Here is a 19,149-nt window from a genome sequence, read left to right as displayed (position 1 = left end):
ACGCTGGGGATCACAGCCGGGTGTAGCAAGATGGCGCACGCGCCACATCCCCTTCCTTCTGGCCAAGTGAATGTAGGAGGAGTACAGGTCAGTTAGGCCCGCCCTTCGACCGGAAGTCCGGGGAGAGAGAGAGAGAAATCGGTGTGTAGTGTTTTGGGTGTACCGTGTGATGAAGTGGGGAGGGAGGCTGGGTACAGTGTGTGGGGGGAGGGGAGAGGTCATTGTATCGTCATCATGTTCGGGGCGCCCCCCTGCCTGGAGACTTCCCCAGGAGATCGGAGAGTCCCTCCAGAGTTTGTATCAGTTTGAGAACCTTGTAGAAACGCGGACAGCGCCCTCTGCTGGTGGGGCGACATCCTGACGTCTCCCCCACTAGAGCAGGGCCCCTCCAGAGGTTGCTTGGGGTTCCTGGAGCATTTTCTGCCTCAGATACCTTCCTCTGACACCAGTCATCTTAGTGATCTGTAAGGAGGGAATTCTTCCCGCTGACCGTCACACCGATGTGTCCTGAGGTGTACATACACTATATTGTCCCAAGTATTGTCCCCCCCCCCTGTATATACACTATATTGCCCCAAGTATTGTCCCCCCCCCCCCTGTACATACACTATATTGCCCCAAGTATTGTCCCCCCCCCCCTGTACATACACTATATTGCCCCAAGTATTGTCCCCCCCCCCCTGTATATACACTATATTGCCCCAAGTATTGGGCCGCCGCCCTTCCCACACACATGACCTTTAATGGCCCCCCAGTCTCAGTCCGTAGGGTTCAATATTGAGTTGGCCCCGCCCTTTCCCCACACATGACCTTTAATGGCCCCCCAGTCTTAGTCCGTAGGGTTCACTATTAAGTTGGCCTCGCCCTTTCCACGAACATGACCTTTAATGGCCCCCCAGTCTTAGTCCGTAGGGTTCAATATTGAGTTGGCCCCGCCCTTTCCACACACATGACCTTCAATGGCCTCCCAGTCTTAGTCCGTAGGGTTCAATATTGAGTTGGCCCCGCCCTCTGCAGCTATAACAGCTTCAACTCTTCTGGGAAGGCCGTCCACAAGGTTTAGGAGGGTGTCTATGGGAAGGTTGGACCATTCTTCCAGAAGCACATTTGTCAGGTCAGGCACTGATGTCGGGGGAGGAGGCCTGGCTCGCAGTCTCCGCTCTAATTCATCCCAAAGGTGTTCTATGGGGTTGAGGTCAGGACTCTGTGCAGGACAGTCAAGTTCCTCCACCCCAAACTGGCTCCTCCATATCTTTATGGACCTTGCTTTGTGCACTGGTGGGCAGTCATGTTGGAAAAGGAAGGGGCCGTCCCCAAACTCTTCCCACAAAGTTGGGAGCATGAAATTGTCCAAAATGTCGCCTTAAGAGTTCCTTCACTGGAACTAGAGGGCCAAGCTCAACCCCTGAAAAACATCCCCACACCATAATCCCCCCTCCACCAAACTTTACACTTGGCACAATGCAGTCAGGCAAGTACCGTTCTCCTGGCAACCGCCAAACCCAGACACGCCCATTGGATTGCCAGACAGAGAAGCGTGATTGGTCCCTCCAGAGAACACGCCTCCCCTGCTCTAGAGCCCAGTGGCGGCGTGCTTTACACCACGGCATCCGAGGCTTTGCATTGCACTTGGTGATGGAAGGCTTGGATGCAGCTGCTCGGCCATGGAAACCCATTCCATGAAGCTCTCTACGCACTGTTGTTGGGCTCATCTGAAGGCCACACCAAGTTTGGAGGTCTTTAGCTATTGACTCTGCAGACAGTTGGCGACTTCTGCGCACTGTGCGCTTCAGCATGCGCTGACCCCGCCCTGTCATGTGACGTGGCCTACCACTTGGTGGCTGAGTGGCTGTTGTTCCCAGTGGCTTCCACTTTGTTATAATCCCACTAACAGTTGAGCGTGGAATAATTAGTAGCCAGGAAATGTCACGGATGGACTTATTGCCCAGGTGGCCACCTATCACGGGACCACGCTTGGAGTCACTGAGTTCCTGAGAGCGACCCATTCTTTCACCAATGTTTGTAGAAGCCGTCTGCATGCCTAGGGGCTTGATTGTATACACCTGTGTCCATGGAGGGGATTGGAACACCTGAATCACATGATATGGAGGGGATTGGAACATCTGAATCACATGATATGGGGGGGATTGGAACACCTGAATCACATGATATGGAGGGGATTGGAGCACCTGAATCACATGATTGGGAGGGGATTGGAACACCTGAATCACATGATATGGAGGGGATTGGGACACCTGAATCACGATTGGGAGGGCGGGCCCAATATGTCTGAAAATATAGTGTGTGTATATATAGATATATAAAAAAAATAAATCGTACATACACTGTACATATCCTGCAGGTCATGCCTGGACTCTACTAGACTGGAGATGCAGGACCAGCCTGCATTGTGACCTTCAGGCCACCTGAACATCTCACCAGCTGCCTGAGTATGTGGCTACTAGAGGCTCTCGATGGGTAAAGTTGCATATTGCTTTACCATGCGCAGAAGACCGTGTTGCTGCCATGGGTGGTCACAGACCATAGTCCCCTGGTGGTTGTGGGACCATTTATTTGATATTCCTGGAAGGAACCAAGGCCTGTAATCAGTAACCTTGGGTGTCCAATATTATTGGCTTGTCCTCTTTGAGGTCTACCTTCACTCCATCTGGCAGGGCCGCAGCCTCCCCCATATCCTGGACACTTTTGTTGTATAATTGGTGTTGTCTACCAATAGAGGATCTTGGGCATCACCTGCCAGTGTTTTGAGATCGTTGGTCTTTACCCACCATAGATTTTCTAGTGGTCTACCTGAACCAGCATACTATACAAGTGGCTGGATGGCATGGTCACATTTCAGGATTTCACAGACAGGTGATTAAGTTCCCTTAGATCCCATTTCGAAGTAGCAGGGGTGGTCCTCTGCCCTATACTGGCAGTAACCTAAAACTGCCCAAACCTTGACAGATTGGCTGAAAGCACCAATATACTACAAATTCCATACCAATGCAGCCTTCAAAATGCTGGAATCTCTGCAGCCATCCCTTGGCTGCTAGTTCACATCTGAGCAGGTGGTGCCACTGCGTATCCGTGCGAAAATCCTTGCACCTCCCGTACAGAGAATTGCGGACCTAATGGCAAGCCACCTGCACTGGGAAACGCAACCGTACTGGGAACCTCGGCTGCGTTTCCAAAGTAGTGCAGGGACTTCTTTCCCTGCATGGCACAGGCGTCCATTCACATGAATGGGCTCTCGTCCCCGAGCAAAACGCGGGCCGCATAGGTGTGAACCTAGGGTGATTGAGCAAGGTCTGTGGACAATATGTACAAGAAAAGCAAAGGGAAGTGCAACCTCTAGTGCGATAAAGCTCCTTATTATCTGGATTATCTATACACTTCCATGCTCCAAGGGTGCCATCATGAGTATCAAACACAACCGTGAACCCTTCAATGTAGACGTCCTTCTCCAACAGACCTTTTGTAAAGGCACCACGTTCTGCTGTTCACTCGCCTTTCTTATCCTCGCCTTGAGCCTGTGTGTGCTACAGAGGGGAATGAGAGTAGGGAGCCGGCCGCACCACAGGATGAAGCTGACGGGCATCGGTGGTAGGGAGGAAGACCAGCTATCGCTCAGTGGAGCAGTGTGCACCCAGAAAAGTGCGGGTTTCCATGGATATGATGCGTTTTGGGGACCTGACCTCCTTTTTCAAGAATGGGTGAGAGCCCTTGGAGAGGACCCCTCCATAGCTGGCATAGGTTCATGTTTCACCAAATGGTTGTAACACGTCTGGAGACTTATTATTATTATTATACAGTATTTATAAAGCGCCAATAGTTGGCTCAGCGCTGTACATTACAAAGGGGGACAGAACATGTGACAGAACAATACCAATACAATGCAAAACATGAGGGGTTCAAGGGCCCTGCTCCTTGGAGCTTACAATCTAGGAGGGAGGGGATGGTGGCACAGGAGGAGATAGCTGTGGGGGATGGAGTGGTAGGAAGAGTGGAGGAGGTCGGCAGGTTAGCAGGGGGTGGGGTAGGCTTCCCTGAAGAGATGGGTTTTCAGGGTGCGCCTAAAGGAGAGGAGAGTAGGTGATATTCTGATGGGTTGGGGCAGGGAGTTCCAGAGGATGGGGGACACCCTGGAGAAGTCCTGGAGGCGGGCATGGGAGGAGGAGACCAGGGAACTAGAGAGGAGGAGGTCTTGTGAGGAGCGGAGTGTGCGTGTTGGGCGGTACTTGGATATTAGGTCGGTGATGTAGTTCGGGGCAGTATGGTGGACGGCTTTGTACGTCAGTGTTAGGGTTTTGAATTTGATCCGTTGCGCAATCGGAAGCCAGTGGAGGGATTGGCAGAGGGGGGTGGAGGACACTGAGTGGAGGCCAGTGGAGGGATTGGCAGAGAGGGGTGGAGGACACTGAGTGGAGGCCAGTGGAGGGATTGGCAGAGGGGGGTGGAGGACACTGAGTGGAGGCCAGTGGAGGGATTGGCAGAGGGGGGTGGAGGACACTGAGTGGTGGCCAGTGGAGGGATTGGCAGAGAGGGGTGGAGGACACTGAGTGGAGGCCAGTGGAGGGATTGGCAGAGAGGGGTGGAGGACACTGAGTGGAGGCCAGTGGAGGGATTGGCAGAGGGGGGTGGAGGACACTGAGTGGAGGCCAGTGGAGGGATTGGCAGAGAGGGGTGGAGGACACTGAGTGGAGGCCAGTGGAGGGATTGGCAGAGAGGGGTGGAGGACACTGAGTGGAGGCCAGTGGAGGGATTGGCAGAGGGGGGTGGAGGACACTGAGTGGAGGCCAGTGGAGGGATTGGCAGAGGGGGGTGGAGGACACTGAGTGGAGGCCAGTGGAGGGATTGGCAGAGGGGGGTGGCGGAGACGGAGCAGTTGGAAAGGTGAATGAGTGGCAGCCGTATTCAGGATGGACTGAAGCGGGGATAGCCAGCGGCGAGGCAGGCCAGTGAGGAGGGAGTTGCAGTAGTCCAGTCGTGATATGATGAGGGAGTGGATGAGCTGTTTAGGGGTTTCTGGAGACTTATGATGAACCGTGAAGGCTTCAAAACTAGTGTCTTGCTTGGGACTGATGGCTGTTCAAATGCATAGGGCATTATGGTTGTGTGTTTCGGATGCTGATGTTCTGTCCTGCTCTTGACACCATCAATAGCAATGCATTTGTTGGCTGTGGCCCCATCATAGGACTTCTGTAGAGGGGTCAGAGAAGTTCCTCTGTTATCCTTCAGGATTTGTTGCATGCAAAGCTTCAGAATCCTCTTCCTTCAAGGTCAGAGGTCAGTTAATCCCTCTGTTAAGCCTTGTGCATGAAGATGCCCCACTATTTCTACAAGTGGGGGGGTAGTTTGATCATTTGGACGGATCATTGGGTAGTTAACCTTTTAAGCATTTGATTACGCTGGTGGCTGTTCAGATGCATAGGGCATTATGGTTGCGTGTTTGGGATGCTGATGTTCTGTCCTGCTCTTGACACCGTCATTGATGACGAAACGCTTAGGGAGGAGTCGGAGCATATGACGTTGTTGGATTTCTGAGACACATATAGTACTTCTTTAGCGTCTATAGGCAATTTTGCTTGTGATTAAAGTGCCGGCAAAGTAAAAAATAAAGTGTTTTATTCTATCACACAATGGCTTAAAATAATGTAAAGCGTATCATGAACAGTTCCATGTAGAAAAAACCAGAAATATCATAGCAGAAGTTTAAAGATGTCACCCTTATTGTCTTGGCTGTCCGGCCATGTGCGTCTTCCATGTTCAGTTTGTCCTTTAGAGTCTTTGGGAAGAAGCCGGAAGTAGACGACGGAAGTGACTAATGCAGGCCATAGATGGGGAGAAAACCGGCCGATTTTTCTTTAAAAAACCGAAAAATCGGTCGTTCAAGCGGCCGACGTTACCAGGAATGGTAAAAAAAATCGGCCGATTTTCATCCCGTCTGCAGCCGGCAAAAACTGTCCCTGCAGAGAGCTCCGCTATTTCTTTGACATTTATAGTGGTTGCAACATTGTATCTATTTGTATCCATTTCGGATACAGATGTTTTTATTCGGAAACAAATAGATGCATTGTTGCAACCGCTATAAATGTCAAAGCACTGTCAAAGAAATAGCGGAGCTCTCTGCAGGGACACTTTTTGCCAGACTGGAATTATTCTTCATCTTCTTCATCCTCTTCTTCTTCATCCTCCTCCTCCTCCCTCTTCTTCATCCTCCTCCCTCCTCCTCCTCCCTCTTCTTCATCCTCCTCCCTCATCCTCCTCCCTCTTCTTCATCCTCCTACTCCTCCCTCTTCTTCATCCTCCTACTCCTCCCTCTTCTTCATCCTCCTACTCCTCCCTCTTCTTCATCCTCCTACTCCTCCCTCTTCTTCATCCTCCTACTCCTCCCTCTTCTTCATCCTCCTCCTCCCTCTTCTTCATCCTCCTCCTCCTCCCTCTTCTTCATCCTCCTCCACCTCCTCCCTCTTCTTCATCCTCCTCCGCCTCCTCCCTCTTCTTCATCCTTCTCCGCCTCCTCCCTCTTCTTCATCCTCCTCCGCCTCCTCCCTCTTCTTCATCCTCCTCCGCCTCCTCCCTCTTCTTCATCCTCCTCCGCCTCCTCCCTCTTCTTCATCCTCCTCCGCCTCCTCCCTCTTCTTCATCCTCCTCCGCCTCCTCCCTCTTCTTCATCCTCCTCCCTCTTCTTTCTTCTTTTTGTCTTCCTCTTGCAGGTAACTGCTCATGCGCAGATTTTTTATCGGTAAAAAGATTGGCCGATTTGCCCATAATTGGCGCAAAAATCGGCAAAATCGGCTGATCTTTTTCCAACTTTGTCGATAAAAAAGATCTGCAAAAATACCGAAAAATGGCGAACAATTAACCCACTAACGATCCGAAAATCGGCCGATTTTTATTTTCAGCTGAAAAATTGGCCGATTTTCGACCCATCTATGGCCTGCATTATTCTTGTCTTACAGCACCTGTTCCAGCTTCTCAGAATGTTCTTATGCGTATCTGTATGGACAGACGTGTGTGTGAGTGCGTGAGACTGTCCCTTGGGACCCTTTTTATGAAGCAAGTAATCATATCTTAGGACCTTGTATGGCAAACAATACTGCTTAGCAGAGCAATTTCATTGAAGGGAGGGGGCGCTACATATATGGTCTTTTGATTGACAGGCACATATGTAATGACCATAATAAGCTGGTGATGTAACATCAGCTTGTTCATATTTAAATGATAATATAAATTAAGAATGTATCTTTACAACATCTCAATAATGTTGTATAACCAGAAATCTACATATATAACAATATTACCAACTTATAAATCATAATAAATACATACAGATACTAGTAGAATACATTATGTAATACTTATTCTATTTTTGGTTACTTCTAACACCCTTTACATTTTACAGCAGAGTCCTGTAACCAGCTATGCCTTATTATATATATATATATATATATATATATATATATAAAACCTTTTTGTGAATTACAAAAATAAATTAAATGAAATAAATAAATAAATAAATTTTAAACATATAGTGTGCAATAAAGTCCAACTGATCAAAGAAAGTCCAAAATAGTGTCCACAAAGATCCCAAAATTTTCCACTCTTTTCATCCAATAAAAGGATTGACTCCTATTTCATCCAAAACGCACCTCGAAGTAAAAAAATATCTAGTGCATTACCTTAAAAAATATCAATAATCACCCCGTGCAACCACAATACACTTCAAAAACCTTTTGTGCAACCAAGAAGGGGGAAAAAAAAAAAAAAAAAAAAAAATAATATATATATATATATATATATATATATTAAATAAAATAAATAGATTGTTCAAATCCAAATAATTTTCTTATAGTGCATATAATCACACGGATCAAACTGTGAACACTCTGTGATCACTGCAATTCAGTGTCTACCATCAACCAACACACAGCAGTACTAAATACTATTACCCTCTATGAGTATTGAAATGCTCAGACAATATTATGGAACAATATTCCTCCACATTCTCTTCAAAGAAGTTTTTCCAAGGTCCTCAGAAAGATAAGAAGGGTCTCAGGACTGGTATTCAAAGCATAGGGATAACTTTTTTATTCATCACTTACATTAAAATTCAAAAATATCAGCTCCAGACATGGTTCCAAGCTTTTTCTATCAAACACTATAGAAAACCATGTGTAGATAACCAACAAAATGGCCGCGGCGACACTTCCGGTCTACGTACGTGCGTCTTGAAGTCACTTCCCTAACGCGTTTCGTCACTTCCGGACTTCGTCTGAAGAGATCTTGATTGACAGGCACATATGTAATGACCGTAATAAGCTGGTGATGTAACATCAGCTTGTTCATATTTAAATGGTAATATAAATTAAGAATGTATCTTTACAACATCTCAATAATGTTGTATAACCAGAAATCTACATATGTAACAATATTACCAACTTATAAATCAAAATAAATACATACAGATACTAGTAGAATACATTATGTAATACTTATTCTATTTTTGGTTACTTCTAACGCCCTTGACATTTTACACCAGAGTCCAGCAATGCCTTATTATAGAATATTCAGCTTTCATCTGGTTAATTCAGCTATCTCCAGTCTCAGCTTTTATCTGAAGAACTTAACACTATCATTTGTTAAAGGCCATTCACACATATTAATATTAATTATGATTAATCATAAAAAACAAATATTTTGCAAGTTTGCCATCAATATAAGTGACGAATTATACATTTGATATAATTAATAATATTCATCAGACGTCATCGCGCACCGGAACGTGTCGGCCATCTTGTTGGTTGGAAAACCACCAATGGATATGGTGACATGTTTTTTATGAGTTATGATGTACTTGTTTTATTGCAGTTGAGACATTACAATTTTTCAAAATACTACACTATGAGGATTCCTTTTTACTTTTGAATTGGATTGTCCTCTGTGAGGATAATATTCATTTTAGGTTCATCCCAGAGTCACTTTATATGGAAGACCAGGATTCAAAGAAGTTCACAAGCTTAGTGTTTTGCTTCTGGGAAGCACCCAGCGTACATTGACCTTCCCTTGATTGGGGGTCAATATCATCCGGTAAGAGGCAGTGCGTTTGCTGGTGAAGGAGTTTCTTTTCCTCTTGGAGACTTTTTGAGAATCTATGGGATTGTGGATCCTTGATTGATGAACTGTCCTTCATATTTTTCAAGCCTTTTGGATTGGACTTTGGTTATGTTTATTATGTTTTTTTTAATTTTGAATTTAAGCGCTGCACTTTTCTATCTATCTATCTATCTATCTATTATCTATCTATCTATCTATCTATCTATCTATCTATCTATTATCTATCTATCTATCTATCTATTATCTATCTATCTATCTATTATCTATCTATCTATTATCTATCTATTATCTATCTATTATCTATCTATCTATTATCTATCTATCTATTATCTATCTATCTATTTATCTATCTATTATCTATCTATCTATTATCTATCTATCTATCTATCTATCTATCTATCTATTATCTATCTATTATCTATCTATCTATCTATCTATCTATTATCTATCTATCTATCTATTATCTATCTATCATCTATCATCTATCTATCTATCTATCTATTATCTATCTATCTATTATCTATCTATTATCTATCTATTATCTATCTATTATCTATCTATCTATCTATTATCTATCTATCTATTATCTATCTATTATCTATCTATCATCTCTCATCTATCATCTATCTATCTATCTATCTATCTATCTATTATCTATTATCTATCTATCTATTATCTATCTATTATCTATCTATTATCTATCTATTATCTATCTATTATCTATCTATTATCTATCTATTATCTATCTATCTATCTATCTATCTATCTATTATCTATCTATCTATTATCTATCTATTATCTATCTATTATCTATCTATTATCTATCTATTATCTATCTATCTATCTATCTATTATCTATCTATCTATTATCTATCTATCTATCTATCTATCTATCTATCTATCTATCTATCTATCTATCTATTACCTATCTATCTATTATCTATCTATCTATCTATCTATTACCTATCTATCTATTATCTATCTATCTATCTATCTATCTATCTATCTATCTATCTATCTATCTATCTATCTATCTATTATCTATCTATCTATCTATCTATCTATCTATCTATCTATTATCTATCTATCTATCTATCTATCTATTATCTATCTATCTATTATCTATCTATCTATTATCTATCTATCTATCTATCTATTATCTATCTATCTATCTATCTATCTATTATCTATCTATCTATCTATCTATCTATCTATCTATATATATGTTTTTTGTATTGTAACCTGCAATTATTATGTTGGCTGCTTATGCGGATTATATCCACTTAATTTTATCACAGACCATAGCGCAAATTTAATCTTTTTCCTTTAGAGCTACAATATAGTGTATAGTCATTGTTAGCAGGGGATCCCTGACACTGAAAAGATATATTTTGAGGGTTCCTCTGTGTTGAAAAGGTTGAGAAAAGCTGCACTAGAGGATACAGCCATCTCTGAGGAGCCCACCGACCAGCGCCTGGAGCTCCTTCAGAGAACTCTGCCGTCTGACTGGGCCACGAGCATGTTCTGTCTACCCTCTGGTCTCAGGCCATTGGCGCTCCTTCCCATAGCCTTGATCTGTTGAGTGGACAGGTTGTTGGAGGTATCCCACCTCCTCTCCTGTACTGTTTCCTGGCAGTGAAGATGAGGACCCTCTGGATTTATTGAGCTGGTTTAGAGCTGCAGAACCGGCGTGCAGAAAGAGCTGTGCGTGGGACAAGGCCTCTTCACAGTAGCCCTGGATACTGTCATGAAAGGTATCACTGGTGGGAAGAGTTCTCCTCATCCTCAACAAAACAAGCCTAGGGCTCACCGCTTCCTGGAGGCCAAAAAGTCTTTCATTTCTCATCCACCAAAGCCAAACCCAGGTCTGGCATCCATTGTACCTGAAAATCCTGGACTTCCTGTTCCCCAAACCCTCAGATAAATCTTCTTCAGCATGAGAGGGGTGGCTGTACTTTCCAAAGTAGAAGACATTGGTTAGCCTATTTGGACAACCTATATCTCAAATGCTTGGATGTGAGAGGAGCTTTCCAGGGGCTGCTTTCACTCCCAGCTCCCTTCCTGGTTCATCAGTTCCAGCCTACCAGTGCCACCAAACATATTAGATTTACATGCAGCCCCAACGGGTCTTTTCTAGCAGATTGTCATTGGCCCAGTCCCTGTGGCAGAACAGTTCTAGAGGTTCTTCAACCTGTTTGCAGTTCCCAAACCAAAAGGGGGCATTCACCCCATTTTGGATCTCAAGGCCCTCAAAAGTTTTTTCATTCACACAGAGAAATTCTGCATTTAATTCCCCAGGTCTGTCAGCTTCCCTGCACAGGGGAGACTTCCTGGCCTCTGTCGACATTTAGGATGCATATCTACATTAGCTGATCTTTCCATCGTATCAGCAATTCCTTTTCTTTACTCTGGGCCCTCTGCACTTGCAGTTTGTGCCCCCCTCCATTCAACTCTACACCTCAGGTATTCACCAAGGTCCTGTCCTCTGCTAGCCTTACTGCGCTCCCAGGGCATCCCCATTGAGGGATATGTAAATAGCCTCCTGCTGAGGTAATAGGGCTACATTATCTGCCAGAACCTGTGCCAACTGACTGTCCAGATCCTGCAGAGGTTTAGCTGGGTGCTGAACCTTTCGGAAATCCACACTGGAACCTACTCATCGCTTGAAATATCTGGGTGTAATCCTAGACACATCCCAAGTCATAGTTGTTCTTCCCCAGAAGGAACTTCAGCCTCTTTGTTCCCAAATTCAGACTCTCCAATCCAGGAGTCATCCGACTCTCCGCTTGTACATGAGAGTCTTTGGGGGCAGTTTCCCCAGTTCTACTCCAGAACCTTACAACACAACATTCTGGAACAAGTCGGTCCAATCTTTGGACGGATACATTTGTCTGGCTCTGAAGACCAGGTTGTCCCTGACTTGGTGGCTCAGGATTACTGAACTGAAGTTGTGAAAGTTTTCTTTTCCATTGTTCTGGAAGATCCTCACAACAGATGCTAGTCTGTAGAACTTGAGTCTTGAGCTCCTTGTCATTGCAGTGGACTTGGATGTTGAAGAAGTCTCATCTCCTGATTGACATTCTGGAACTTTGAACAATTTAATTGTTTCTGCAATGCTGGACCTCCAGACTGAAGGTTAATCCGATCTGTATTCAGCTGGATGTACATCAGCCATCAGGGTGGAACCAGAAGTCTCTCTGACAAAAGAGGTAGATCCTGTCCTGGCCAGGTCTTCACGTTCCACAAATGAAAATGTACGCCTAGGTTGATTTCCCCTGGAAGTAGACCAACAGTGCTCCACAGCTCATGGTGTCTTCCTGACACTTTAAACATTATAGGAGTAAAAGAGCTGGCTCTTCACCTTATCTTCACGTTCCATCCTTGTCTACCATTTATATCAGACATGGACAATTGGCAGGAAGACTTCACCAGCCAGCAGCGCCTGGACCGGGAGGAAGGTGTGCCAGGACCTGTGTCAAAGGTAGAAGACATTGGATTTGGACTTCCTGGCCTCCCTGCTCAACAGGACAGGTTTTTTTTTTGCAAGTACAGGGATTCTCTAGCAGAAGCAGTGGATGCTCTGGTGACTCCATGGGGTCCTTACACCCTGATCTTACCTTTTCTTCCATAAATCTCCTTCCTCATTTGCTTGCAGGATAGAGATGAAAGGCAGTCCAGTGAACCTTTTAACTCCGAATTAGCTGGGACAGATGCGGTACTCCGATTGGTTTAGAATCCTGCCAGACACTTTGTGGATTTGGATCATCCAGATCTTGTTTCTCAAAGACCAGTTTATCCTCCCTGTTGACAACATGGCTATTGAAAGGCAGGATCTAACACGGGTCCTCAAACTACGGCCTGCGTCAGCCAGCAAATAGCTACGGTGCTTGCTGGGTCCTTGGCGAGGAGCCAGTGAGCGGCAGCCTGGAAGCCTCTGATTTTGCCTGCTGCAGCCAGAGGAGCAACAGGAGAGGAGGAGAGTGCACCAGGTACAGTGCATTGTGGTGTCCAGTGCGTTCGTGTACAGTGCATTTTAAATATTGTATAGTGTTTTTCCTGTTTTTTTGCACTTGTTCATATTTTTTTCAATCTATAGTCTGGCCCCCCAACAGTGTGAAGGTCTGTGAACTGGCCCCCTGTTTTAAAAAGTTTGAGGACCCCTGATCTAACATATAGGGACCTCTGAATCAATTCCCACCATGCTGAAAGCTAGGGAAGTCTACTTATCACAAGATCTGTCTCTCTACATGGAAAGCATACTTCGCTTGTGCGAGGCGAGAGGCTTGCACCCCAAGAAGTTCACCTTAAGAAAAATCTCCCTACAGATGGGATTGGGTTGGCATTTGGCCCTCAGAACTATTAGGGGTCAGGTCTCCGCCCTTCCAGAGACTGCTGACTTCTCATTCTTTGAACAAAGCCTTTATATAGCGTGTCTCTCGTGGCTGTTTGCTCCCCTGTGACTCTGAGATCTGAATTTGGTTCTTTCGGTTCTTCAAAGACTGCCCTTTCGTTGGGGATATTCCCCTTTCCACTCTGACAAGGTTGCATTTCTTGTCATCAACTCTGTGAGGTGAGTGTCTGAGCTGGCGGCTTTATCCTGTAAAGAACTCCTTCTGGTCCTACACAAGGACAAGGTGGTGCTGAGGCCCAGAACTTCCTTCTTACCTAAGGTAGTTGTGGCCTTTCACCGCAACCAGGACACGGTCCTTCCATTCCTCTGGCCGACTCTAGTTCATCAGAAGGAGATCTCCCTCCAATGACTGGATGTAGCTTGTGCTTTGAGAGATTACCTCACAGCCGCTTCCTCCTTCACAAAGCCTGAACCTCTCTTGGTTGTTCTTGATGGTCTACAAGATCTGTAATTGCCTGTTGGGCTTTTCAGAAATAGGCTACTGTTTCAGATTTGCAAGGCTGCTGCCTGGAGTTGTGTTCACACGTTCTCCAAACTTTACTAGGTGGATGTTTAGATCTCATCTGATGCCACCTTCGAGCTGCAGGTAGTCCCCAGTTCTATTTTTTTGTGAGCCCGTTCATGTGTTGTATGCCGTGTTGCCTAATCCTCAGTTGGACTGCTTTGGGCTTGCAGATGGAATGTGATTTTTCTGTGTCCTTCAGTAGAAGAGATAGAAATTAGGATTTATGTACCCATTGTACAACTTTTTTTTCTTGTAGTCCTTAGCAGATCAAAGTCCCACCCTCTGTGTTCATAACTAAATGTGAGACATTCTGGTAGCAGGAGGGGTTACCCTTGGCTGGCCCACAACTATTTTGTTGGGCATTGTCGAATCCTCCTGTAGACAGTAGTATACCCAACAGTATATAAATTCATGTGTCCCTCAGGGTCCTTTCACAGGGGCATTCCGTTTTTTTTTGTTTTTTTTTTTTTTTTTTTTCAATCAGTTCAGTCATGTTTTTTCAAAGAATAAATGGATCAGTTTAGATCAATTTCTGGTCCTACACAAGGACAAGGTGGTGCTGAGGACCAGAACTTCCTTCTTACCTAAGATAGCTGTGGCCTTTCACCACAACCAGGACATGGTCCTTCCATTCCTCTGGCCGACTCTAGTTCATCATCAGGAGATCTCCCTCCAATGACTGGGTGTAGCTTGTGCTGTGAGAGATTACCTCACAGCCGCTTCCTCCTTCACAAAGACAACCTCTCTTGGTTGTTCTTGATGGTCTACAAGATCTGTAATTGCCTGCTGGGCTTCTCAGAAATAGGCTACTGTTTCAGATTTGCAAGGCTGCTGCCTGGAGTTGTGTTCACACGTTCTCCAAACTTTACTAGGTGGATGTTTAGATCTCATCTGATGCCACCTTCGAGCTACAGGTAGTCCCCAGTTCTATTTTTTTGTGAGCCCGTTCATGTGTTGTATGCCGTGTTGCCTAATCCTCAGTTGGACTGCTTTGGGCTTGCAGATAGAATGTGATTTTTCTGTGTCCTTCAGTAGAAGAGATAGAAATTAGGATTTATGTACCCATTGTACAACTTTTTGTTCTTGTAGTCCTTAGCAGATCAAAGTCCCGCCCTCTGTGTTCATAACTAAATGTGAGACATTCTGGTAGCAGGAGGGGTTACCCTGGGCTGGCCCACAACTATTTTGTTGGGCATTGTCGAATCCTCCTGTAGACAGTAGTATACCCAACAGTATATAAATTCATGTGTCCCTCAGGGTCCTTTGACACGGGCATTCCGTTTTTTTTTTTTTCTTTTCATCAGTTCAGTCACATTTTTTTAAAGAATAAATGGATCAGTTTACATCAAATTTTTCATCAGTTTTTTTTTACATCCTTTACCAATGCAGAAATGGACCGTATGCCCGTTTACATTCTTTTTCGTCCATTCCAGGCTATTTTATGGAAGAAAAATAGGGTTTTCTTCCGTTCAAAAAAAGGATCTAAATGGATGATCCGTTTACATCCGCTAGTCCAGGGCTTAACATTTCAAGTCTAGACCTACTAGCCAGGCAAGAACCTTACTCTCCACCAGTTGCCCCATCAAACTTTGCCCAGGTCCGCCTCCAACCCCACCCCCAGGCCTGCCCCCAATCCCGCCCCCAGCCCTGCCCCCAACCCCACCCCCTTAAAGCTTATGAAATTACATTTTTCTTTAGAATAAAGAGTCCAAAAAATAAAAAACAGCAATTATAACATAGATTTATTATGTCAATTTAAACATATTAGCAATAGCTTAATAGAGTCTAGAGGGCAAGTGGTTAACATAAAACAATGTAAACACACAAAATGAAAATAAGTGTCCCCATCAGGTGTCCCCCTTTACATCAGGTGTCCCCATCAGAGTCCCCCTTTACATCAGGTGTCCCCATCAGAGTCCCCCTTTACATCAGGTGTCCCCATCAGAGTCCCCCTTTACATCAGGTGTCCCCATCAGAGTCCCCCTTTACATCAGGTGTCCCCATCAGAGTCCCCCTTTACATCAGGTGTCCCCATCAGAGTCCCCCTTTACATCAGGTGTCCCCATCAGAGTCCCCCTTTACATCAGGTGTCCCCATCAGAGTCCCCCTTTACATCAGGTGTCCCCATCAGAGTCCCCCTTTAAATCAGGTGTCCCCATCAGAGTCCCCCTTTACATCACGTGTCCCCATCAGAGTCCCCCTTTACATCAGGTGTCCCCCTTTACATCAGGTGTCCCCATCAGAGTCCCCCTTTACATCAGGTGTCCCCATCAGAGTCCCCCTTTACATCAGGTGTCCCCATCAGAGTCCCCCTTTACATCAGGTGTCCCCATCAGAGTCCCCCTTTACATCAGGTGTCCCCATCAGAGTCCCCCTTTACATCAGGTGTCCCCCTTTACATCAGGTGTCCCCATCAGAGTCCCCCTTTACATCAGGTGTCCCCATCAGAGTCCCCCTTTACATCAGGTGTCCCCATCAGAGTCCCCCTTTACATCAGGTGTCCCCATCAGAGTCCCCCTTTACATCAGGTGTCCCCATCAGAGTCCCCCTTTACATCAGGTGTCCCCCTTTACATCAGGTGTCCCCATCAGAGTCCCCCTTTACATCAGGTGTCCCCCTTTACATCAGGTGTCCCCCTTTACATCAGGTGTCCCCCTTTACATCAGGTGTCCCCCTTTACATCAGGTGTCCCCCTTTACATCAGGTGTCCCCATCAGAGTCCCCCTTTACATCAGGTGTCCCCATCAGAGTCCCCCTTTACATCAGGTGTCCCCATCAGAGTCCCCCTTTACATCAGGTGTCCCCATCAGAGTCCCCCTTTACATCAGGTGTCCCCATCAGGTGTCCCCCTTTACATCAGGTGTCCCCCTTTACATCAGGTGTCCCCATCAGAGCCCCCCTTTACATCAGGTGTCCCCATCAGAGCCCCCCTTTACATCAGGTGTCCCCATCAGAGCCCCCCTTTACATCAGGTGTCCCCATCAGAGCCCCCCTTTACATCAGGTGTCCCCATCAGAGCCCCCCTTTACACCAGGTGTCCTCATCAGAGCCCCCCTTTACATCAGGTGTCCCCATCAGGTGTCCCCCTTTACATCAGGTGTCCCCCTTTACATCAGGTGTCCCCATCAGAGTCCCCCTTTACATCAGGTGTCCCCATCAGAGCCCCCCTTTACATCAGGTGTCCCCATCAGAGCCCCCCTTTACATCAGGTGTCCCCATCAGAGCCCCCCTTTACATCAGGTGTCCCCATCAGAGCCCCCCTTTACATCAGGTGTCCCCACCAGAGCCCCCCTTTAAACCAGGTGTCCCCATCAGAGCCCCCCTTTACATCAGGTGTTCCCATAAGTGTAACCTTGCCCTTCCCCCTTGTACTCACAGATCGTCTTGTGAATGCAGCTTCTCCTTTCCCTCCTTCGGTCATGTGATAAGTCACATGACAAGGGGAGAGAGGAAAGACACTCTGCCTTCACTCCTTAGTGCCGGCTGTCTATTGCCCCCAGCAGTCAGGAGGGAGGAGAAAGACTAGTCCTCCCTCCAGCAAGTGTCAGCAGCTGCTCCCTGTGACAGGAGTGAAACTGCGGTCACTGAGGAGCGGCACCAGCAATGCGCCCCCCCTCAACACAGTGCTCAGGGCAGGTTGGTGCTGCTGGTAGCACCCACCCCCCATCCTCTGATGCGGCGCCTGGGACACACTCACCCCCATGTTATTTTTACTTGCCAAATGCGAGCAGGCGAGTGGAAATTTCAAGCCCTGCGCTAGTCCATAGAAATACATGGGTGTCCGTTTATCATCCTTAAACAGATGAAAAAACGGACATACGGAAAGGAATTTTATAAATGTTCTATCGATATATTATCTACTCTTAATGTCGCCCTTTCGCCGGACGCATATTATTTTTATTGTCATATCATTATCTCGTTCTTCTAGATGTTGTCTTCCCACGGACAGTACTCCGCATAGTGTGGTCGCTCCAGGAACAGGCAGCAATCCCAAAATGCAGCCCATTCCTATTACATCCCCCACACAGACAAGGACCTGCTGCTCCTGAACTCAAACAACGACCTGGACGAAGAGGGCTGCTTGCAGAAGACCAGGCTGTGCGGTGGCATCGATGGAGGAAGCTGTCACCACTGACTTTGGCTGGGGCTCCATCATCCCAGTGGTGATCTTACATCGGGTCTTCCAGGTCCTGGCGGACAGTGAGGGTGCGGTGCCCGCTCTGTGCAGGTAAGGACACGACAACAGGTGTGTTCCGAGTTGTCATCCTCTTCATCTCTTATCTCCCTGTGTCTTCTTTCATCTGCAGGATCTCCCAGGTGTGTCGGCTATGGAGACAGGTAGCGTCCAGTCGGGACCTCTGGCGCCGCGTGACAGTGAGTCGCTGCTGGGTCGTTCCAGGCACCACAGATCCACCCGGAACCCAGAAAATGGTGATGAAGACAATGGGGGCATTTATTCAGCAACGGTCAGTTCAGGTCTTCCTTTGTTTGTCAGACAGGTTGTAGAATTGGGCAGTAGGAAGTTTATCTGCAGATATCCACCAACCAGAAGACCCAAAACTTCCTAAATTAAGAGAATTTCCATCCTTCTACTTTGACATTTTGGGGTCATATTTTTGGGGAATTAACCACTTGGCTTGCGGGCACTCCCAACCCATGCCCCCCCCCCCCCCCTCCTGCCCAGGGCCACTTTTCAGTTTTCATCGCTGTTGCACTTTGAATGACAATTGCACGGTCATGCAACACACTACCCATTTTTATCATTTTTTTTCACACAAATAGAACTCTCTTTTGGTGGCATTTAATTGCCACTGGGGTGTTTTATTTATTTGCACTTTGGGTGGGGGGCCCATGGAACTCAGCTCACTTTGGAGAGGTGGGGAGACCCCTGTCTCAGCTCCCCATATCCCTATTATGTGTAAGTCACCCTGTGCCTGTTAGGGGTGCAGAGTGATCTGTCCTAATATTGGGGTGGGGGGTTGTTGATTGTTTGATGTCATGTGGTTGCATCCCATTGTTCTATTGTGTGTCTGGCTTGGGAGCAAACTATTATGGGATGTATGTGTTTGTGTATTGGCTTGTTGGGGGGTGCCTCCAGCAGCCCTCCCTCCTG

General features: G+C 46.1%; 1 long non-coding RNA gene across 1 annotated transcript; it reads left to right on the top strand.

Annotated features, from left to right (window-relative positions):
- Positions 1-11: 11 nt before the first annotated feature.
- LOC149434834 (uncharacterized) lies at positions 12-18,526 on the top strand. Its single transcript, XR_016308610.1, has 3 exons — positions 12-141; positions 17,965-18,264; positions 18,344-18,526. It is a non-coding gene; the product is annotated as an uncharacterized LOC149434834 (long non-coding RNA).
- The last annotated feature ends 623 nt before the right edge of the window (positions 18,527-19,149 follow it).

Source organism: Staurois parvus, unplaced genomic scaffold (assembly GCF_062004578.1).
Source record: "Staurois parvus isolate SC_StPar_1 unplaced genomic scaffold, SC_StPar_1.0 ptg001661l, whole genome shotgun sequence".
In the NCBI taxonomy this organism is placed as follows: domain Eukaryota; kingdom Metazoa; phylum Chordata; class Amphibia; order Anura; family Ranidae; genus Staurois; species Staurois parvus.
Note: the sequence above shows the minus strand (reverse complement) of the source record. Positions and strands in the feature narration are given on the sequence as shown.